The following is a 23,673-nucleotide window of genomic DNA, read 5'->3' as shown; positions in this document are numbered from 1 at the left end:
TAGTCCCAAATCACACTCTCTCTACCCAGCAACAGTTAGCCCCAAATCACACCCTCTCTACCCAGCAACAGTTAGCTAGCTAGTCCCAAATCACACTCTCTCTACCCAGCAACAGTTAGCCCCAAATCACACTCTCTCTACCCAGCAACAGTTAGCTAGCTAGCCCCAAATCACACCCTCTCTACCCAGCAACAGTTAGTTAGCTAGCCCCAAATCACACTCTCCCTACCCAGCAACAGTTAGTTAGCTAGCCCCAAATCACACCCTCTCCACCCAGCAACAGTTAGTTAGCTAGCCCCAAATCACACTCTCTCTACCCAGCAACAGTTAGTTAGCTAGCTCCAAATCACACCCTCTCTACCCAGCAACAGTTAGCTAGCTAGCCCCAAATCACACTCTCTCCCTACCCAGCAACAGTTAGTTAGCTAGCCCCAAATCACACCCTCTCTACCCAGCAACAGTTAGTTAGCTAGCTCCAAATCACACCCTCTCTACCCAGTAACAGTTAGTTAGCTAGCCCCAAATCACACCCTCTCTACCCAGCAACAGTTAGCTAGCTAGCCCCAAATCACACCCTCTCTACCCAGCAACAGTTAGTTAGCTAGCTCCAAATCACACCCTCTCTACCCAGCAACAGTTAGTTAGCTAGCCCCAAATCACACTCTCTCTACCCAGCAACAGTTAGTTAGCTAGCCCCAAATCACACTCTCTCTACCCAGCAACAGTTAGTTAGCTAGCCCCAAATCACACTCTCTCTACCCAGCAACAGTTAGTTAGCTAGCCCCAAATCACACTCTCTCTACCCAGCAACAGTTAGTTAGCTAGCCCCAAATCACACTCTCTCTACCCAGCAACAGTTAGTTAGCTAGCCCCAAATCACACTCTCTCTACCCAGCAACAGTTAGTTAGCTAGCCCCAAATCACACCTCTCTACCCAGCAACAGTTAGCTAGCTAGCTCCAAATCACACCCTCTCTACCCAGCAACAGTTAGCTAGCTAGCCCCAAATCACACCCTCTCTACCCAGCAACAGTTAGCTAGCTAGCCCCAAATCACACTCTCTCTAACCAGCAACAGTTAGTTAGCTAGCCCCAAATCACACTCTCTCTACCCAGCAACAGTTAGTTAGCTAGCCCCAAATCACACTCTCTCTACCCAGCAACAGTTAGTTAGCTAGCCCCAAATCACACTCTCTCTACCCAGCAACAGTTAGTTAGCTAGCCCCAAATCACACCCTCTCTACCCAGCAACAGTTAGTTAGCTAGCCCCAAATCACACTCTCTACCCAGCAACAGTTAGTTAGCTAGCCCCAAATCACACTCTCTCTACCCAGCAACAGTTAGTTAGCTAGCCCCAAATCACACTCTCTCTACCCAGCAACAGTTAGTTAGCTAGCTCCAAATCACACCCTCTCTACCCAGCAACAGTTAGCTAGCTAGCCCCAAATCACACCCTCTCTACCCAGCAACAGTTAGCTAGCTAGCCCCAAATCACACTCTCTCTATCCAGCAACAGTTAGTTAGCTAGCCCCAAATCACACTCTCTCTACCCAGCAACAGTTAGTTAGCTAGCCCCAAATCACACTCTCTCTACCCAGCAACAGTTAGTTAGCTAGCCCCAAATCACACCCTCTCCACCCAGCAACAGTTAGTTAGCTAGCCCCAAATCACACTCTCTCTACCCAGCAACAGTTAGTTAGCTAGCCCCAAATCACATCCTCTCTACCCAGCAACAGTTAGCCCCAAATCTCTCTCTACAGAGCAACAGTTAGTTAGCTAGCTCCAAATCACACCCTCTCTACCCAGCAACAGTTAGTTAGCTAGCCCCAAATCACACCCTCTCCACCCAGCAACAGTTAGTTAGCTAGCTCCAAATCACACCCTCTCTACCCAGCAACAGTTAGTTAGCTAGCCCCAAATCACACCCTCTCTACCCAGCAACAGTTAGTTAGCTAGCTCCAAATCACACCCTCTCCACCCAGCAACAGTTAGTTAGCTAGCCCCAAATTACACCCTCTCCACCCAGCAACAGTTAGTTAGCTAGCCCCAAATCACACTCTCTCTACCCAGCAACAGTTAGTTAGCTAGCCCCAAATCACACTCTCTCTACCCAGCAACAGTTAGTTAGCTAGCCCCAAATCACACTCTCTCCCTACCCAGCAACAGTTAGTTAGCTAGCTCCAAATCACACCCTCTCTACCAAGCAACAGTTAGTTAGCTAGCTCCAAATCACACCCTCTCTACCCAGCAACAGTTAGTTAGCTAGCCCCAAATCACACCCTCTCTACCCAGCAACAGTTAGTTAGCTAGCTCCAAATCACACCCTCTCTACCCAGCAACAGTTAGTTAGCTAGCCCCAAATCACACCCTCTCTACCCAGCAACAGTTAGTTAGCTAGACCTAATCACACCCTCTCTACCCAGCAACAGTTAGTTAGCTAGCTCCAAATCACACCCTCTCTACCCAGCAACAGTTAGTTAGCTAGCCCCAAATCACACCCTCTCTACCCAGCAACAGCTAGCTAGCCCCAAATCACACTCTCTCTACCCAGCAACAGTAGCCTCTCTACCCAGCAACAGTTAGCTAGCTAGTCCCAAATCACACTCTCTCTACCCAGCAACAGTTAGCCCCAAATCACACCCTCTCTACCCAGCAACAGTTAGCTAGCTAGTCCCAAATCACACTCTCTCTACCCAGCAACAGTTAGCCCCAAATCACACTCTCTCTACCCAGCAACAGTTAGCTAGCTAGCCCCAAATCACACCCTCTCTACCCAGCAACAGTTAGTTAGCTAGCCCCAAATCACACTCTCCCTACCCAGCAACAGTTAGTTAGCTAGCCCCAAATCACACCCTCTCCACCCAGCAACAGTTAGTTAGCTAGCCCCAAATCACACTCTCTCTACCCAGCAACAGTTAGTTAGCTAGCTCCAAATCACACCCTCTCTACCCAGCAACAGTTAGCTAGCTAGCCCCAAATCACACTCTCTCCCTACCCAGCAACAGTTAGTTAGCTAGCCCCAAATCACACCCTCTCTACCCAGCAACAGTTAGTTAGCTAGCTCCAAATCACACCCTCTCTACCCAGTAACAGTTAGTTAGCTAGCCCCAAATCACACCCTCTCTACCCAGCAACAGTTAGCTAGCTAGCCCCAAATCACACCCTCTCTACCCAGCAACAGTTAGTTAGCTAGCTCCAAATCACACCCTCTCTACCCAGCAACAGTTAGTTAGCTAGCCCCAAATCACACTCTCTCTACCCAGCAACAGTTAGTTAGCTAGCCCCAAATCACACTCTCTCTACCCAGCAACAGTTAGTTAGCTAGCCCCAAATCACACTCTCTCTACCCAGCAACAGTTAGTTAGCTAGCCCCAAATCACACTCTCTCTACCCAGCAACAGTTAGTTAGCTAGCCCCAAATCACACCCTCTCTACCCAGCAACAGTTAGTTAGCTAGCCCCAAATCACACTCTCTACCCAGCAACAGTTAGTTAGCTAGCCCCAAATCACACCCTCTCTACCCAGCAACAGCTAGCTAGCCCCAAATCACACTCTCTCTCTACCCAGCAACAGTTAGCCCCAAATCACACCCTCTCTACCCAGCAACAGTTAGCTAGCTAGTCCCAAATCACACTCTCTCTACCCAGCAACAGTTAGCCCCAAATCACACCCTCTCTACCCAGCAACAGTTAGCTAGCTAGTCCCAAATCACACTCTCTCTACCCAGCAACAGTTAGCCCCAAATCACACTCTCTCTACCCAGCAACAGTTAGCTAGCTAGCCCCAAATCACACCCTCTCTACCCAGCAACAGTTAGTTAGCTAGCCCCAAATCACACTCTCCCTACCCAGCAACAGTTAGTTAGCTAGCCCCAAATCACACCCTCTCCACCCAGCAACAGTTAGTTAGCTAGCCCCAAATCACACTCTCTCTACCCAGCAACAGTTAGTTAGCTAGCTCCAAATCACACCCTCTCTACCCAGCAACAGTTAGCTAGCTAGCCCCAAATCACACTCTCTCCCTACCCAGCAACAGTTAGTTAGCTAGCCCCAAATCACACCCTCTCTACCCAGCAACAGTTAGTTAGCTAGCTCCAAATCACACCCTCTCTACCCAGTAACAGTTAGTTAGCTAGCCCCAAATCACACCCTCTCTACCCAGCAACAGTTAGCTAGCTAGCCCCAAATCACACCCTCTCTACCCAGCAACAGTTAGTTAGCTAGCTCCAAATCACACCCTCTCTACCCAGCAACAGTTAGTTAGCTAGCCCCAAATCACACTCTCTCTACCCAGCAACAGTTAGTTAGCTAGCCCCAAATCACACTCTCTCTACCCAGCAACAGTTAGTTAGCTAGCCCCAAATCACACTCTCTCTACCCAGCAACAGTTAGTTAGCTAGCCCCAAATCACACTCTCTCTACCCAGCAACAGTTAGTTAGCTAGCCCCAAATCACACCCTCTCTACCCAGCAACAGTTAGTTAGCTAGCCCCAAATCACACTCTCTACCCAGCAACAGTTAGTTAGCTAGCCCCAAATCACACTCTCTCTACCCAGCAACAGTTAGTTAGCTAGCCCCAAATCACACTCTCTACCCAGCAACAGTTAGTTAGCTAGCTCCAAATCACACCCTCTCTACCCAGCAACAGTTAGCTAGCTAGCCCCAAATCACACCCTCTCTACCCAGCAACAGTTAGCTAGCTAGCCCCAAATCACACTCTCTCTATCCAGCAACAGTTAGTTAGCTAGCCCCAAATCACACTCTCTCTACCCAGCAACAGTTAGTTAGCTAGCCCCAAATCACACTCTCTCTACCCAGCAACAGTTAGTTAGCTAGCCCCAAATCACACCCTCTCCACCCAGCAACAGTTAGTTAGCTAGCCCCAAATCACACTCTCTCTACCCAGCAACAGTTAGTTAGCTAGCCCCAAATCACATCCTCTCTACCCAGCAACAGTTAGCCCCAAATCTCTCTCTACAGAGCAACAGTTAGTTAGCTAGCTCCAAATCACACCCTCTCTACCCAGCAACAGTTAGTTAGCTAGCCCCAAATCACACCCTCTCTACCCAGCAACAGTTAGTTAGCTAGCTCCAAATCACACCCTCTCTACCCAGCAACAGTTAGTTAGCTAGCCCCAAATCACACCCTCTCTACCCAGCAACAGTTAGTTAGCTAGCTCCAAATCACACCCTCTCCACCCAGCAACAGTTAGTTAGCTAGCCCCAAATTACACCCTCTCCACCCAGCAACAGTTAGTTAGCTAGCCCCAAATCACACTCTCTCTACCCAGCAACAGTTAGTTAGCTAGCCCCAAATCACACTCTCTCTACCCAGCAACAGTTAGTTAGCTAGCCCCAAATCACACTCTCTCCCTACCCAGCAACAGTTAGTTAGCTAGCTCCAAATCACACCCTCTCTACCCAGCAACAGTTAGTTAGCTAGCTCCAAATCACACCCTCTCTACCCAGCAACAGTTAGTTAGCTAGCCCCAAATCACACCCTCTCTACCCAGCAACAGTTAGTTAGCTAGCTCCAAATCACACCCTCTCTACCCAGCAACAGTTAGTTAGCTAGCCCCAAATCACACCCTCTCTACCCAGCAACAGTTAGTTAGCTAGACCTAATCACACCCTCTCTACCCAGCAACAGTTAGTTAGCTAGCTCCAAATCACACCCTCTCTACCCAGCAACAGTTAGTTAGCTAGCCCCAAATCACACCCTCTCTACCCAGCAACAGCTAGCTAGCCCCAAATCACACTCTCTCTCTACCCAGCAACAGTTAGCCCCAAATCACACCCTCTCTACCCAGCAACAGTTAGCTAGCTAGTCCCAAATCACACTCTCTCTACCCAGCAACAGTTAGTTAGCTAGCCCCAAATCACATCCTCTCTACCCAGCAACAGTTAGCCCCAAATATCTCTCTACAGAGCAACAGTTAGTTAGCTAGCTCCAAATCACACCCTCTCTACCCAGCAACAGTTAGTTAGCTAGCCCCAAATCACACCCTCTCTACCCAGCAACAGTTAGTTAGCTAGCTCCAAATCACACCCTCTCTACCCAGCAACAGTTAGTTAGCTAGCCCCAAATCACACCCTCTCTACCCAGCAACAGTTAGTTAGCTAGCCCCAAATCACACCCTCTCCACCCAGCAACAGTTAGTTAGCTAGCCCCAAATTACACCCTCTCCACCCAGCAACAGTTAGTTAGCTAGCCCCAAATCACACTCTCTCTACCCAGCAACAGTTAGTTAGCTAGCCCCAAATCACACTCTCTCTACCCAGCAACAGTTAGTTAGCTAGCCCCAAATCACACTCTCTCCCTACCCAGCAACAGTTAGTTAGCTAGCTCCAAATCACACCCTCTCTACCCAGCAACAGTTAGTTAGCTAGCTCCAAATCACACCCTCTCTACCCAGCAACAGTTAGTTAGCTAGCCCCAAATCACACCCTCTCTACCCAGCAACAGTTAGTTAGCTAGCTCCAAATCACACCCTCTCTACCCAGCAACAGTTAGTTAGCTAGCCCCAAATCACACCCTCTCTACCCAGCAACAGTTAGTTAGCTAGACCTAATCACACCCTCTCTACCCAGCAACAGTTAGTTAGCTAGCTCCAAATCACACCCTCTCTACCCAGCAACAGTTAGTTAGCTAGCCCCAAATCACACCCTCTCTACCCAGCAACAGCTAGCTAGCCCCAAATCACACCTCTCTCTACCCAGCAACAGTTAGCCCCAAATCACACCCTCTCTACCCAGCAACAGTTAGCTAGCTAGTCCCAAATCACACTCTCTCTACCCAGCAACAGTTAGCCCCAAATCACACTCTCTCTACCCAGCAACAGTTAGCTAGCTAGCCCCAAATCACACCCTCTCTACCCAGCAACAGTTAGTTAGCTAGCCCCAAATCACACTCTCTCTACCCAGCAACAGTTAGTTAGCTAGCCCCAAATCACACCCTCTACCCAGCAACAGTTAGTTAGCTAGCCCCAAATCACACTCTCTCTACCCAGCAACAGTTAGTTAGCTAGCCCCAAATCACACTCTCTCTACCCAGCAACAGTTAGTTAGCTAGCCCCAAATCACACTCTCTCCCTACCCAGCAACAGTTAGTTAGCTAGCTCCAAATCACACCCTCTCTACCCAGCAACAGTTAGTTAGCTAGCTCCAAATCACACCCTCTCTACCCAGCAACAGTTAGTTAGCTAGCCCCAAATCACACCCTCTCTACCCAGCAACAGTTAGTTAGCTAGCTCCAAATCACACCCTCTCTACCCAGCAACAGTTAGTTAGCTAGCCCCAAATCACACCCTCTCTACCCAGCAACAGTTAGTTAGCTAGACCTAATCACACCCTCTCTACCCAGCAACAGTTAGTTAGCTAGCTCCAAATCACACCCTCTCTACCCAGCAACAGTTAGTTAGCTAGCCCCAAATCACACCCTCTCTACCCAGCAACAGCTAGCTAGCCCCAAATCACACTCTCTCTCTACCCAGCAACAGTTAGCCCCAAATCACACCCTCTCTACCCAGCAACAGTTAGCTAGCTAGTCCCAAATCACACTCTCTCTACCCAGCAACAGTTAGCCCCAAATCACACTCTCTCTACCCAGCAACAGTTAGCTAGCTAGCCCCAAATCACACCCTCTCTACCCAGCAACAGTTAGTTAGCTAACCCCAAATCACACTCTCTCTACCCAGCAACAGTTAGTTAGCTAGCCCCAAATCACACCCTCTCTACCCAGCAACAGTTAGTTAGCTAGCCCCAAATCACACTCTCTCTACCCAGCAACAGTTAGTTAGCTAGCCCCAAATCACACTCTCTCTACCCAGCAACAGTTAGTTAGCTAGCTCCAAATCACACCCTCTCTACCCAGCAACAGTTAGCTAGCTAGCCCCAAATCACACCCTCTCTACCCAGCAACAGTTAGCTAGCTAGCCCCAAATCACACTCTCTCTATCCAGCAACAGTTAGTTAGCTAGCCCCAAATCACACCCTCTCCACCCAGCAACAGTTAGTTAGCTAGCCCCAAATCACACTCTCTCTACCCAGCAACAGTTAGTTAGCTAGCCCCAAATCACACCCTCTCTCTACCCAGCAACAAGTTAGCCCCAAATCACTCTCTCTACCCAGCAACAGTTAGTTAGCTAGCTCCAAATCACACCCTCTCTACCCAGCAACAGTTAGTTAGCTAGCCCCAAATCACACCCTCTCTACCCAGCAACAGTTAGCCCCAAATCTCTCTCTACCCAGCAACAGTTAGTTAGCTAGCTCCAAATCACACCCTCTCTACCCAGCAACAGTTAGTTAGCTAGCCCCAAATCACACCCTCTCTACCCAGCAACAGTTAGTTAGCTAGCTCCAAATCACACCCTCTCTACCCAGCAACAGTTAGTTAGCTAGCTCCAAATCACACCCTCTACCCAGCAACAGTTAGTTAGCTAGCCCCAAATCACACTCTCTCTACCCAGCAACAGTTAGTTAGCTAGCCCCAAATCACACTCTCTCTACCCAGCAACAGTTAGTTAGCTAGCCCCAAATCACACTCTCTCCCTACCCAGCAACAGTTAGTTAGCTAGCTCCAAATCACACCCTCCTTACCCAGCAACAGTTAGTTAGCTAGCTCCAAATCACACCCTCTCTACCCAGCAACAGTTAGTTAGCTAGCCCCAAATCACACCCTCTCTACCCAGCAACAGTTAGTTAGCTAGACCTAATCACACCCTCTCTACCCAGCAACAGTTAGTTAGCTAGCTCCAAATCACACCCTCTCTACCCAGCAACAGTTAGTTAGCTAGCCCCAAATCACACCCTCTCTACCCAGCAACAGCTAGCTAGCCCCAAATCACACTCTCTCTCTACCCAGCAACAGTTAGCCCCAAATCACACCCTCTCTACCCAGCAACAGTTAGCTAGCTAGTCCCAAATCACACTCTCTCTACCCAGCAACAGTTAGCCCCAAATCACACTCTCTCTACCCAGCAACAGTTAGCTAGCTAGCCCCAAATCACACCCTCTCTACCCAGCAACAGTTAGTTAGCTAGCCCCAAATCACACTCTCTCTACCCAGCAACAGTTAGTTAGCTAGGCCCCAAATCACACCCTCTCTACCCAGCAACAGTTAGTTAGCTAGCCCCAAATCACACTCTCTCTACCCAGCAACAGTTAGTTAGCTAGCCACAAATCACACTCTCTCTACCCAGCAACAGTTAGTTAGCTAGCTCCAAATCACACCCTCTCTACCCAGCAACAGTTAGCTAGCTAGCCCCAAATCACACCCTCTCTACCCAGCAACAGTTAGCTAGCTAGCCCCAAATCACACTCTCTCTATCCAGCAACAGTTAGTTAGCTAGCCCCAAATCACACCCTCTCCACCCAGCAACAGTTAGTTAGCTAGCCCCAAATCACACTCTCTCTACCCAGCAACAGTTAGTTAGCTAGCCCCAAATCACACCCTCTCTACCCAGCAACAGTTAGCCCCAAATCTCTCTCTACCCAGCAACAGTTAGTTAGCTAGCTCCAAATCACACCCTCTCTACCCAGCAACAGTTAGTTAGCTAGCCTCAAATCACACCCTCTCTACCCAGCAACAGTTAGTTAGCTAGCTCCAAATCACACCCTCTCTACCCAGCAACAGTTAGTTAGCTAGCCCCAAATCACACCCTCTCTACCCAGAAACAGTTAGTTAGCTAGCCCCAAATCACACCCTCTCCACCCAGCAACAGTTAGTTAGCTAGCCCCAAATCACACCCTCTCCACCCAGCAACAGTTAGTTAGCTAGCCCCCAAATCACACTCTCTCCCTACCCAGCAACAGTTAGTTAGCTAGCCCCAAATCACACCCTCTCTACCCAGCAACAGCTAGCTAGCCCCAAATCACACTCTCTCTACCCAGCAACAGTTAGCCCCAAATCACACCCTCTCTACCCAGCAACAGTTAGCTAGCTAGTCCCAAATCACACTCTCTCTACCCAGCAACAGTTAGCCCCAAATCACACTCTCTCTACCCAGCAACAGTTAGCTAGCTAGCCCCAAATCACACCCTCTCTACCCAGCAACAGTTAGTTAGCTAGCCCCAAATCACACTCTCTCTACCCAGCAACAGTTAGTTAGCTAGCCCCAAATCACACCCTCTCTACCCAGCAACAGTTAGTTAGCTAGCCCCAAATCACACCCTCTCCACCCAGCAACAGTTAGTTAGCTAGCCCCAAATCACACTCTCTCTACCCAGCAACAGTTAGTTAGCTAGCCCCAAATCACACCCTCTCTACCCAGCAACAGTTAGCCCCAAATCTCTCTCTACCCAGCAACAGTTAGTTAGCTAGCCCCAAATCACACCCTCTCTACCCAGCAACAGTTAGTTAGCTAGCCCCAAATCACACCCAGCACTCTCTACCCAGCAACAGTTAGTTAGCTAGCCCCAAATCACACTCTCTCTACCCAGCAACAGTTAGTTAGCTAGCCCCAAATCACACTCTCTCCCTACCCAGCAACAGTTAGTTAGCTAGCCCCAAATCACACCCTCTCTACCCAGCAACAGTTAGTTAGCTAGCTCCAAATCACACCCTCTCTACCCAGCAACAGTTAGTTAGCTAGCCCCAAATCACACCCTCTCTACCCAGGGACAGTTAGCTAGCTAGCCCCTATTCACACCCTCTCTACCCTGCAACAGTTAGCCGCAAATCTCTCTCTACCCAGCAACAGTTAGTTAGCTAGCCCCAAATCACACTCTCTCTACCCAGCAACAGTTAGTTAGCTAGCCCCAAATCACACTCTCTCCCTACCCAGCAACAGTTAGTTAGCTAGCTCCAAATCACACCCTCTCTACCCAGCAACAGTTAGTTAGCTAGCTCCAAATCACACCCTCTCTACCCAGCAAAAGTTAGTTAGCTAGCCCCAAATCACACCCTCTCTACCCAGCAACAGTTAGTTAGCTAGCTCCAAATCACACCCTCTCTACCCAGCAACAGTTAGTTAGCTAGCCCCAAATCACACCCTCTCTACCCAGCAACAGTTAGTTAGCTAGCCCCAAATCACACCCTCTCTACCCAGCAACAGTTAGTTAGCTAGCTCCAAATCACACCCTCTCTACCCAGCAACAGTTAGTTAGCTAGCCCCAAATCACACCCTCTCTACCCAGCAACAGCTAGCTAGCCCCAAATCACACTCTCTCTACCCAGCAACAGTTAGCCCCAAATCACACCCTCTCTACCCAGCAACAGTTAGCTAGCTAGTCCCAAATCACACTCTCTCTCTACCCAGCAACAGTTAGCCCCAAATCACACTCTCTCTACCCAGCAACAGTTGGCTAGCTAGCCCCAAATCACACCCTCTCTACCCAGCAACAGTTAGTTAGCTAGCCCCAAATCACACTCTCTCTACCCAGCAACAGTTAGTTAGCTAGCTCCAAATCACACCCTCTCTACCCAGCAACAGTTAGTTAGCTAGCCCCAAATTACACCCTCTCTACCCAGCAACAGTTAGTTAGCTAGCTCCAAATCACACCCTCTCTACCCAGGAACAGTTAGTTAGCTAGCCCCAAATCACACCCTCTCAACCCAGCAACAGTTAGTTAGCTAGCCCCAAATCACACCCCTCTACCCAGCAACAGTTAGTTAGCTAGCTCCAAATCACACCCTCTCTACCCAGCAACAGTTAGTTAGCTAGCCCCAAATCACACCCTCTCTACCCAGCAACAGCTAGCTAGCCCCAAATCACACTCTCTCTACCCAGCAACAGTTAGCCCCAAATCACACCCTCTCTACCCAGCAACAGTTAGCTAGCTAGTCCCAAATCACACTCTCTCTCTACCCAGCAACAGTTAGCCCCAAATCACACTCTCTCTACCCAGCAACAGTTGGCTAGCTAGCCCCAAATCACACCCTCTCTACCCAGCAACAGTTAGTTAGCTAGCCCCAAATCACACTCTCTCTACCCAGCAACAGTTAGTTAGCTAGCCCCAAATCACACCCTCTCTACCCAGCAACAGTTAGTTAGCTAGCCCCAAATCACACTCTCTCTACCCAGCAACAGTTAGCTAGCTAGCCACCAATCACACCTTCTCTACCCAGCAACAGTTAGTTAGCTAGCTCCAAATCACACCCTCTCTACCCAGCAACAGTTAGTTAGCTAGCCCCAAATCACACTCTCTACCCAGCAACAGTTAGTTAGCTAGCCCCAAATCACACTCTCTCTACCCAGCAACAGTTAGTTAGCTAGCCCCAAATCACACTCTCTACCCAGCAACAGTTAGTTAGGTAGCTCCAAATCACACCCTCTCTACCCAGCAACAGTTAGTTAGCTAGCCCCAAATCACACTCTCTCTACCCAGCAACAGTTAGTTAGCTAGCCCCAAATCACACTCTCTCTACCCAGCAACAGTTAGTTAGCTAGCTCCAAATCACACCCTCGACCCAGCAACAGTTAGTTAGCTAGCCCCAAATCACACTCTCTCTACCCAGCAACAGTTAGTTAGCTAGCCCCAAATCACACTCTCTCTACCCAGCAACAGTTAGTTAGCTAGCCCCAAATCACACTCTCTCCCTACCCAGCAACAGTTAGTTAGCTAGCTCCAAATCACACCCTCTCTACCCAGCAACAGTTAGTTAGCTAGCTCCAAATCACACCCTCTCTACCCAGCAACAGTTAGTTAGCTAGCCCCAAATCACACCCTCTCTACCCAGCAACAGCTAGCTAGCCCCAAATCACACTCTCTCTACCCAGCAACAGTTAGCCCCAAATCACACCCTCTCTACCCAGCAACAGTTAGCTAGCTAGTCCCAAATCACACTCTCTCTCTACCCAGCAACAGTTAGCCCCAAATCACACTCTCTCTACCCAGCAACAGTTGGCTAGCTAGCCCCAAATCACACCCTCTCTACCCAGCAACAGTTAGATAGCTAGCCCCAAATCACACTCTCTCTACCCAGCAACAGTTAGTTAGCTAGCCCCAAATCACACCCTCTCTACCCAGCAACAGTTAGTTAGCTAGCCCCAAATCACACTCTCTCTACCCAGCAACAGTTAGCTAGCTAGCCCCAAATCACACCTTCTCTACCCAGCAACAGTTAGTTAGCTAGCTCCAAATCACACCCTCTCTACCCAGCAACAGTTAGTTAGCTAGCCCCAAATCACACTCTCTACCCAGCAACAGTTAGTTAGCTAGCCCCAAATCACACTCTCTCTACCCAGCAACAGTTAGTTAGCTAGCCCCCAAATCACACTCTCTACCCAGCAACAGTTAGTTAGGTAGCTCCAAATCACACCCTCTCTACCCAGCAACAGTTAGTTAGCTAGCCCCAAATCACACTCTCTCTACCCAGCAACAGTTAGTTAGCTAGCCCCAAATCACACTCTCTCTACCCAGCAACAGTTAGTTAGCTAGCTCCAAATCACACCTCGACCCAGCAACAGTTAGTTAGCTAGCCCCAAATCACACTCTCTCTACCCAGCAACAGTTAGTTAGCTAGCCCCAAATCACACTCTCTCTACCCAGCAACAGTTAGTTAGCTAGCCCCAAATCACACTCTCTCCCTACCCAGCAACAGTTAGTTAGCTAGCTCCAAATCACACCCTCTCTACCCAGCAACAGTTAGTTAGCTAGCTCCAAATCACACCCTCTCTACCCAGCAACAGTTAGTTAGCTAGCCCCAAATCACACCCTCTCTACCCAGCAACAGTTAGTTAGCTAGCTCCAAATCACACCCTCTCTACCCAGCAACAGTTAGTTAGCTAGCCCCAAATCACACCCTCTCTACCCAGCAACAGTTAGTTAGCTAGCCCCAAATCACACCCTCTCTACCCAGCAACAGTTAGTTAGCTAGCTCCAAATCACACCCTCTCTACCCAGCAACAGTTAGTTAGCTAGCCCCAAATCACACCCTCTCTACCCAGCAACAGCTAGCTAGCCCCAAATCACACTCTCTCTACCCAGCAACAGTTAGCCCCAAATCACACCCTCTCTACCCAGCAACAGTTAGCTAGCTAGTCCCAAATCACACTCTCTCTACCCAGCAACAGTTAGCCCCAAATCACACTCTCTCTACTCAGCAACAGTTAGCTAGCTAGCCCCAAATCACACCCTCTCTACCCAGCAACAGTTAGTTAGCTAGCCCCAAATCACACTCTCTCTACCCAGCAACAGTTAGTTAGCTAGCCCCAAATCACACCCTCTCTACCCAGCAACAGTTAGTTAGCTAGCCCCAAATCACACTCTCTCTACCCAGCAACAGTTAGTTAGCTAGCCCCAAATCACACTCTCTCTACCCAGCAACAGTTAGTTAGCTAGCTCCAAATCACACCCTCTCTACCCAGCAACAGTTAGCTAGCTAGCCCCAAATCACACCCTCTCTACCCAGCAACAGTTAGCTAGCTAGCCCCAAATCACACTCTCTCTATCCAGCAACAGTTAGTTAGCTAGCCCCAAATCACACTCTCTCTACCCAGCAACAGTTAGTTAGCTAGCCCCAAATCACACTCTCTCTACCCAGCAACAGTTAGTTAGCTAGCCCCAAATCACACCCTCTCCACCCAGCAACAGTTAGTTAGCTAGCCCCAAATCACACTCTCTCTACCCAGCAACAGTTAGTTAGCTAGCCCCAAATCACACCCTCTCTACCCAGCAACAGTTAGCCCCAAATTCTCTCTACCCAGCAACAGTTAGTTAGCTAGCCCCAAATCACACTCTCTCTACCCAGCAACAGTTAGTTAGCTAGCTCCAAATCACACCCTCTCTACCCAGCAACAGTTAGCTAGCTAGCCCCAAATCACACTCTCTCCCTACCCAGCAACAGTTAGTTAGCTAGCCCCAAATCACACCCTCTCTACCCAGCAACAGTTAGTTAGCTAGCTCCAAATCACACCCTCTCTACCCAGCAACAGTTAGTTAGCTAGCCCCAAATCACACCCTCTCTACCCAGCAACAGTTAGTTAGCTAGCCCCAAATCACACTCTCTCTACCCAGCAACAGTTAGTTAGCTAGCCCCAAATCACACTCTCTCCCTACCCAGCAACAGTTAGTTAGCTAGCTCCAAATCACACCCTCTCTACCCAGCAACAGTTAGTTAGCTAGCTCCAAATCACACCCTCTCTACCCAGCAACAGTTAGTTAGCTAGCCCCAAATCACACCCTCTCTACCCAGCAACAGTTAGTTAGCTAGCTCCAAATCACACCCTCTCTACCCAGCAACAGTTAGTTAGCTAGCCCCAAATCACACCCTCTCTACCCAGCAACAGTTAGTTAGCTAGCCCCAAATCACACCCTCTCTACCCAGCAACAGTTAGTTAGCTAGCTCCAAATCACACCCTCTCTACCCAGCAACAGTTAGTTAGCTAGCCCCAAATCACACCCTCTCTACCCAGCAACAGCTAGCTAGCCCCAAATCACACTCTCTCTACCCAGCAACAGTTAGCCCCAAATCACACCCTCTCTACCCAGCAACAGTTAGCTAGCTAGTCCCAAATCACACTCTCTCTACCCAGCAACAGTTAGCCCCAAATCACACTCTCTCTACTCAGCAACAGTTAGCTAGCTAGCCCCAAATCACACCCTCTCTACCCAGCAACAGTTAGTTAGCTAGCCCCAAATCACACTCTCTCTACCCAGCAACAGTTAGTTAGCTAGCCCCAAATCACACCCTCTCTACCCAGCAACAGTTAGTTAGCTAGCCCCAAATCACACTCTCTCTACCCAGCAACAGTTAGTTAGCTAGCCCCAAATCACACTCTCTCTACCCAGCAACAGTTAGTTAGCTAGCTCCAAATCACACCCTCTCTACCCAGCAACAGTTAGCTAGCTAGCCCCAAATCACACCCTCTCTACCCAGCAACAGTTAGCTAGCTAGCCCCAAATCACACTCTCTCTATCCAGCAACAGTTAGTTAGCTAGCCCCAAATCACACTCTCTCTACCCAGCAACAGTTAGTTAGCTAGCCCCAAATCACACTCTCTCTACCCAGCAACAGTTAGTTAGCTAGCCCCAAATCACACCCTCTCCACCCAGCAACAGTTAGTTAGCTAGCCCCAAATCACACTCTCTCTACCCAGCAACAGTTAGTTAGCTAGCCCCAAATCACACCCTCTCTACCCAGCAACAGTTAGCCCCAAATCTCTCTCTACCCAGCAACAGTTAGTTAGCTAGCCCCAAATCACACTCTCTCTACCCAGCAACAGTTAGTTAGCTAGCTCCAAATCACACCCTCTCTACCCAGCAACAGTTAGCTAGCTAGCCCCAAATCACACTCTCTCCCTACCCAGCAACAGTTAGTTAGCTAGCCCCAAATCACACCCTCTCTACCCAGCAACAGTTAGTTAGCTAGCTCCAAATCACACCCTCTCTACCCAGCAACAGTTAGTTAGCTAGCCCCAAATCACACCCTCTCTACCCAGCAACAGTTAGCTAGCTAGCCCCAAATCACACCCTCTCTACCCAGCAACAGTTAGTTAGCTAGCTCCAAATCACACCCTCTCTACCCAGCAACAGTTAGTTAGCTAGCCCCAAATCACACTCTCTACCCAGCAACAGTTAGTTAGCTAGCCCCAAATCACACTCTCTCTACCCTGCAACAGTTAGTTAGCTAGCCCCAAATCACACTCTCTACCCAGCAACAGTTAGTTAGGTAGCTCCAAATCACACCCTCTCTACCAGCAACAGTTAGTTAGCTAGCCCCAAATCACACTCTCTCTACCCAGCAACAGTTAGTTAGCTAGCTCCAAATCACACCCTCTACCCAGCAACAGTTAGTTAGCTAGCCCCAAATCACACTCTCTCTACCCAGCAACAGTTAGTTAGCTAGCCCCAAATCACACTCTCTCTACCCAGCAACAGTTAGTTAGCTAGCCCCAAATCACACTCTCTCTACCCAGCAACAGTTAGTTAGCTAGCCCCAAATCACACTCTCTCTACCCAGCAACAGTTAGTTAGCTAGCCCCAAATCACACCCTCTCCACCCAGCAACAGTTAGTTAGCTAGCCCCAAATCACACTCTCTCTACCCAGCAACAGTTAGTTAGCTAGCCCCAAATCACACCCTCTCTACCCAGCAACAGTTAGCCCCAAATCTCTCTCTACCCAGCAACAGTTAGTTAGCTAGCCCCAAATCACACTCTCTCTACCCAGCAACAGTTAGTTAGCTAGCTCCAAATCACACCCTCTCTACCCAGCAACAGTTAGCTAGCTAGCCCCAAATCACACTCTCTCCCTACCCAGCAACAGTTAGTTAGCTAGCCCCAAATCACACCCTCTCTACCCAGCAACAGTTAGTTAGCTAGCTCCAAATCACACCCTCTCTACCCAGCAACAGTTAGTTAGCTAGCCCCAAATCACACCCTCTCTACCCAGCAACAGTTAGCTAGCTAGCCCCAAATCACACCCTCTCTACCCAGCAACAGTTAGTTAGCTAGCTCCAAATCACACCCTCTCTACCAGCAACAGTTAGTTAGCTAGCCCCAAATCACACTCTCTCTACCCAGCAACAGTTAGTTAGCTAGCTCCAAATCACACCCTCTACCCAGCAACAGTTAGTTAGCTAGCCCCAAATCACACTCTCTCTACCCAGCAACAGTTAGTTAGCTAGCCCCAAATCACACTCTCTCTACCCAGCAACAGTTAGTTAGCTAGCCCCAAATCACACTCTCTACCCAGCAACAGTTAGTTAGCTAGCTCCAAATCACACCCTCTCTACCCAGCAACAGTTAGTTAGCTAGCTCCAAATCACACCCTCTCTACCCAGCAACAGTTAGTTAGCTAGCCCCAAATCACACCCTCTCTACCCAGCAACAGTTAGTTAGCTAGCTCCAAATCACACCCTCTCTACCCAGCAACAGTTAGTTAGCTAGCCCCAAATCACACCCTCCCTACCCAGCAACAGTTAGCTAGCTAGCCCCAAATCACACCCTCTCTACCCAGCAACAGTTAGTTAGCTAGCTCCAAATCACACCCTCTCTACCCAGCAACAGTTAGCCAGCTAGCCCCAAATCACACTCTCTCCCTACCCAGCAACAGTTAGTTAGCTAGCCCCAAATCACACCCTCTCTACCCAGCAACAGTTAGTTAGCTAGCTCCAAATCACACCCTCTCTACCCAGCAACAGTTAGTTAGCTAGCCCCAAATCACACCCTCTCTACCCAGCAACAGTTAGCTAGCTAGCCCCAAATCACACCCTCTCTACCCAGCAACAGTTAGTTAGCTAGCTCCAAATCACACCCTCTCTACCCAGCAACAGTTAGTTAGCTAGCCCCAAATCACACTCTCTACCCAGCAACAGTTAGTTAGCTAGCCCCAAATCACACTCTCTCTACCCAGCAACAGTTAGTTAGCTAGCCCCAAATCACACCCTCTACCCAGCAACAGTTAGTTAGCTAGCCCCAAATCACACTCTCTCTACCCAGCAACAGTTAGTTAGCTAGCCCCAAATCACACTCTCTCTACCCAGCAACAGTTAGTTAGCTAGCCCCAAATCACACTCTCTCCCTACCCAGCAACAGTTAGTTAGCTAGCTCCAAATCACACCCTCTCTACCCAGCAACAGTTAGTTAGCTAGCCCCAAATCACACCCTCTCTACCCAGCAACAGTTAGTTAGCTAGCCCCAAATCACACCCTCTCTACCCAGCAACAGTTAGTTAGCTAGCCCCAAATCACACCCTCTCTACCCAGCAACAGTTAGCTAGCTAGCCCCAAATCACACCCTCTCTACCCAGCAACAGTTAGCTAGCTAGCCCCAAATCACACCCTCTCTACCCAGCAACAGTTAGTTAGCTAGCCCCAAATCACACTCTCTCTACCCAGCAACAGTTAGTTAGCTAGCCCCAAATCACACCTCTCTACCCAGCAACAGTTAGTTAGCTAGCCCCCAAATCACACCTCTCTACCCAGCAACAGTTAGTTAGCTAGCCCCAAATCACACCCTCTCCACCCAGCAACAGTTAGTTAGCTAGCCCCAAATCACACCTCTCTACCTAGAAACAGTTAGTTAGCTAGCCCCAAATCACACCCTCTCTACCCAGCAACAGTTAGCCCCAAATCTCTCTCTACCCAGCAACAGTTAGTTAGCTAGCCCCAAATCACACTCTCTCTACCCAGCAACAGTTAGTTAGCTAGCTCCAAATCACACCCTCTCTACCCAGCAACAGTTAGCTAGCTAGCCCCAAATCACACTCTCTCCCTACCCAGCAACAGTTAGTTAGCTAGCCCCAAATCACACCCTCTCTACCCAGCAACAGTTAGTTAGCTAGCTCCAAATCACACCCTCTCTACCCAGCAACAGTTAGTTAGCTAGCCCCAAATCACACCCTCTCTACCCAGCAACAGTTAGCTAGCTAGCCCCAAATCACACCCTCTCTACCCAGCAACAGTTAGTTAGCTAGCTCCAAATCACACCCTCTCTACCCAGCAACAGTTAGTTAGCTAGCCCCAAATCACACTCTCTACCCAGCAACAGTTAGTTAGCTAGCCCCAAATCACACTCTCTCTACCCAGCAACAGTTAGTTAGCTAGCCCCAAATCACACTCTCTACCCAGCAACAGTTAGTTAGGTAGCTCCAAATCACACCCTCTCTACCCAGCAACAGTTAGTTAGCTAGCCCCAAATCACACTCTCTCTACCCAGCAACAGTTAGTTAGCTAGCCCCAAATCACACTCTCTCTACCCAGCAACAGTTAGTTAGCTAGCTCCAAATCACACCCTCTACCCAGCAACAGTTAGTTAGCTAGCTCCAAATCACACCCTCTACCCAGCAACAGTTAGTTAGCTAGCCCCAAATCACACTCTCTCTACCCAGCAACAGTTAGTTAGCTAGCCCCAAATCACACCCTCTCTACCCAGCAACAGTTAGTTAGCTAGCCCCAAATCACACCCTCTCTACCCAGCAACAGTTAGTTAGCTAGCCCCAAATCACACCCTCTCCCTACCCAGCAACAGTTAGTTAGCTAGCCCCAAATCACACCCTCTCTACCCAGCAACAGTTAGTTAGCTAGCCCCAAATCACACCCTCTCTACCCAGCAACAGTTAGTTAGCTAGCCCCAAATCACACTCTCTCCCTACCCAGCAACAGTTAGTTAGCTAGCTCCAAATCACACCCTCTCTACCCAGCAACAGTTAGTTAGCTAGCTCCAAATCACACCCTCTCTACCCAGCAACAGTTAGTTAGCTAGCTCCAAATCACACCCTCTCTACCCAGCAACAGTTAGTTAGCTAGCCCCAAATCACACCCTCTCTACCCAGCAACAGTTAGTTAGCTAGCCCCAAATCACACTCTCTACCCAGCAACAGTTAGTTAGCTAGCCCCAAATCACACTCTCTCTACCCAGCAACAGTTAGTTAGCTAGCTCCAAATCACACCCTCTACCCAGCAACAGTTAGTTAGCTAGCTCCAAATCACACCCTCTACCCAGCAACAGTTAGTTAGCTAGCCCCAAATCACACTCTCTACCCAGCAACAGTTAGTTAGCTAGCCCCAAATCACACCCTCTCTACCCAGCAACAGTTAGTTAGCTAGCCCCAAATCACACCCTCTCTACCCAGCAACAGTTAGTTAGCTAGCCCCAAATCACACCCTCTCCCTACCCAGCAACAGTTAGTTAGCTAGCCCCAAATCACACCCTCTCTACCCAGCAACAGTTAGTTAGCTAGCCCCAAATCACACCCTCTCTACCCAGCAACAGTTAGTTAGCTAGCCCCAAATCACACTCTCTCCCTACCCAGCAACAGTTAGTTAGCTAGCTCCAAATCACACCCTCTCTACCCAGCAACAGTTAGTTAGCTAGCTCCAAATCACACCCTCTCTACCCAGCAACAGTTAGTTAGCTAGCTCCAAATCACACCCTCTCTACCCAGCAACAGTTAGTTAGCTAGCCCCAAATCACACCCTCTCACCCAGCAACAGTTAGTTAGCTAGCTCCAAATCACACCCTCTCTACCCAGCAACAGTTAGTTAGCTAGCCCCAAATCACACCCTCTCTACCCAGCAACAGTTAGTTAGCTAGCCCCAAATCACACCCTCTCTACCCAGCAACAGTTAGTTAGCTAGCTCCAAATCACACCCTCTCTACCCAGCAACAGTTAGTTAGCTAGCCCCAAATCACACCCTCTCTACCCAGCAACAGCTAGCTAGCCCCAAATCACACCTCTCTACCCAGCAACAGTTAGCCCCAAATCACACCCTCTCTACCCAGCAACAGTTAGCTAGCTAGTCCCAAATCACACTCTCTCTACCCAGCAACAGTTAGCCCCAAATCACACTCTCTCTACCCAGCAACAGTTAGCTAGCTAGCCCCAAATCACACCCTCTCTACCCAGCAACAGTTAGTTAGCTAGCCCCAAATCACACTCTCTCAACCCAGCAACAGTTAGTTAGCTAGCCCCAAATCACACCCTCTCTACCCAGCAACAGTTAGTTAGCTAGCCCCAAATCACACTCTCTCTACCCAGCAACAGTTAGTTAGCTAGCTCCAAATCACACCCTCTACCCAGCAACAGTTAGTTAGCTAGCCCCAAATCACACTCTCTCTACCCAGCAACAGTTAGTTAGCTAGCCCCAAATCACACTCTCTACCCAGCAACAGTTAGTTAGCTAGCCCCAAATCACACTCTCTCCCTACCCAGCAACAGTTAGTTAGCTAGCTCCAAATCACACCCTCTCTACCCAGCAACAGTTAGTTAGCTAGCTCCAAATCACACCCTCTCTACCCAGCAACAGTTAGTTAGCTAGCCCCAAATCACACCCTCTCTACCCAGCAACAGTTAGTTAGCTAGCTCCAAATCACACCCTCTCTACCCAGCAACAGTTAGTTAGCTAGCCCCAAATCACACCCTCTCTACCCAGCAACAGTTAGTTAGCTAGCCCCAAATCACACCCTCTCTACCCAGCAACAGTTAGTTAGCTAGCTCCAAATCACACCCTCTCTACCCAGCAACAGTTAGTTAGCTAGCCCCAAATCACACCCTCTCTACCCAGCAACAGCTAGCTAGCCCCAAATCACACTCTCTCTACCCAGCAACAGTTAGCCCCAAATCACACCCTCTCTACCCAGCAACAGTTAGCTAGCTAGTCCCAAATCACACCTCTCTACCCAGCAACAGTTAGTTAGCTAGCCCCAAATCACACTCTCTCTACCCAGCAACAGTTAGTTAGCTAGCCCCAAATCACACCCTCTCTACCCAGCAACAGTTAGTTAGCTAGCCCCAAATCACACCCTCTCTACCCAGCAACAGTTAGCTAGCTAACTAGTTGCTCCATAGTAACTGACCAAAAATGTTTTGACACCAGTAGCTACACATGAAGGAGAGGACAGGATGATAGTTCAGATTGCTAGCCATCTAGTTAGCTACCTTAGCAGGCATCTTGTTGGATGTGGGACAGACGACGGTTTTGAGCGTCTCGAACAGAGTGGCTAGGTTGGCTCGGTGTCGGGCCTGCAGAGCCCGTCTCCTCTCCTTCTGGTGCTCCTCGGTGTCCCGCTTCCTCCGAGCCCAGACGGACCCGCACAACCTCGACTGGACATCCTGATGGACGGTAAAATGCGACACCACACTGGTTAATCGAGTTGTTTCTCTTCCCGTTGTTAGGGTTATATATCGATCGGGAGGGGGGAAAACAAGATGGCGACCTAGCACTGATGGCTAACGGTCACGTTAGATGCTAATGGTTAACTAGCTAACGTTTTAGCTACTGTTAGTATAGATTTCGAAAATATAGCCAAAGACCTTAATATGTTACTTCCTTACCTTTGAAATCCTTTATAAATGTATGTTATAAAACTGCCCACGTTTTCTGTTAATTGTTATGGCAAATGATCTTGTGTGTGTGTGTTATTTTTCATGCAGGATGTAGCTACATGAACCGCGGTAGACTCTAACCGTCTCCTCAACCGGCAGTATGGAGATACAGTAGGTAGCAGCAGTATGGAGATACAGTAGGTAGCAGCAGTATGGAGATACAGTAGGTAGCAGCAGTATGGAGATACAGTAGGTAGCAGCAGTATGGAGATACAGTAGGTAGCAGCGGTATGGAGATACAGTAGGTAGCAGCAGTATGGAGATACAGTAGGTAGCAGCGGTATGGAGATACAGTAGGTAGCAGCGGTATGGAGATACAGTAGGTAGCAGCGGTATGGAGATACAGTAGGTAGCAGCGGTATGGAGATACAGTAGGTAGCAGCAGTATGGCGGATACAGTAGGTAGCAGCAGTATGGCGATACAGTAGGTAGCAGCGGTATGGAGATACAGTAGGTAGCAGCGGTATGGAGATACAGTAGGTAGCAGAAGTAGGTAGCAGCGGTAGGGTAGAAGCGGCAGGGCAGCAGCGTGCAGGCAGCAGTAGGGTAGGAAGCAGTAGTAGATGGCAGCGGTAGTTAGCAGTAGTAGGTAGCAGCGGTAGGTAGCAGCAGCAGGTAGCAGCAGTATGGAGGTAGGGTAGCAGTGGTAGGGTAGCAGCAGGTAGCAGCAGCAGTAAGTAGCAGCGGTAGTTAGCAGCGGTAGGTAGCAGCAGTAGGTAGCAGCAGTAGGTTGCAGCAGTAGGGTAGAAGCAGTAGTAGTTAGCAGCGGTAGTTAGCAGTAGTAGGGAGCAGCAGCGGTAGGCAGCAGCAGTAGTAGGTAGCAGCAATAGTAGTTAGCAGCAGTAGGGTAGAAGCAGTAGTAGTTAGCAGCAGTAGGTAGCAGCAGTAGGTGCAGCAGTAGGGTAGCA

The 23,673-nt window shown here is 49.1% G+C and overlaps 1 pseudogene; it reads right to left on the bottom strand.

The window, feature by feature from the left end:
• The window catches only part of LOC123743826 (stimulated by retinoic acid gene 8 protein homolog), a 98,517-nt pseudogene extending 76,026 nt beyond the window's left edge, over positions 1-22,491 (bottom strand).
• Between the last annotated feature and the right edge of the window lie 1,182 nt (positions 22,492-23,673).

The sequence above is a fragment of the Salmo salar genome, chromosome ssa07 (genome assembly GCF_905237065.1).
Source record: "Salmo salar chromosome ssa07, Ssal_v3.1, whole genome shotgun sequence".
In the NCBI taxonomy this organism is placed as follows: domain Eukaryota; kingdom Metazoa; phylum Chordata; class Actinopteri; order Salmoniformes; family Salmonidae; genus Salmo; species Salmo salar.
The sequence above is the reverse complement of the archived record's forward strand: the minus strand, read 5'-3'. Positions and strand labels throughout refer to the sequence as shown.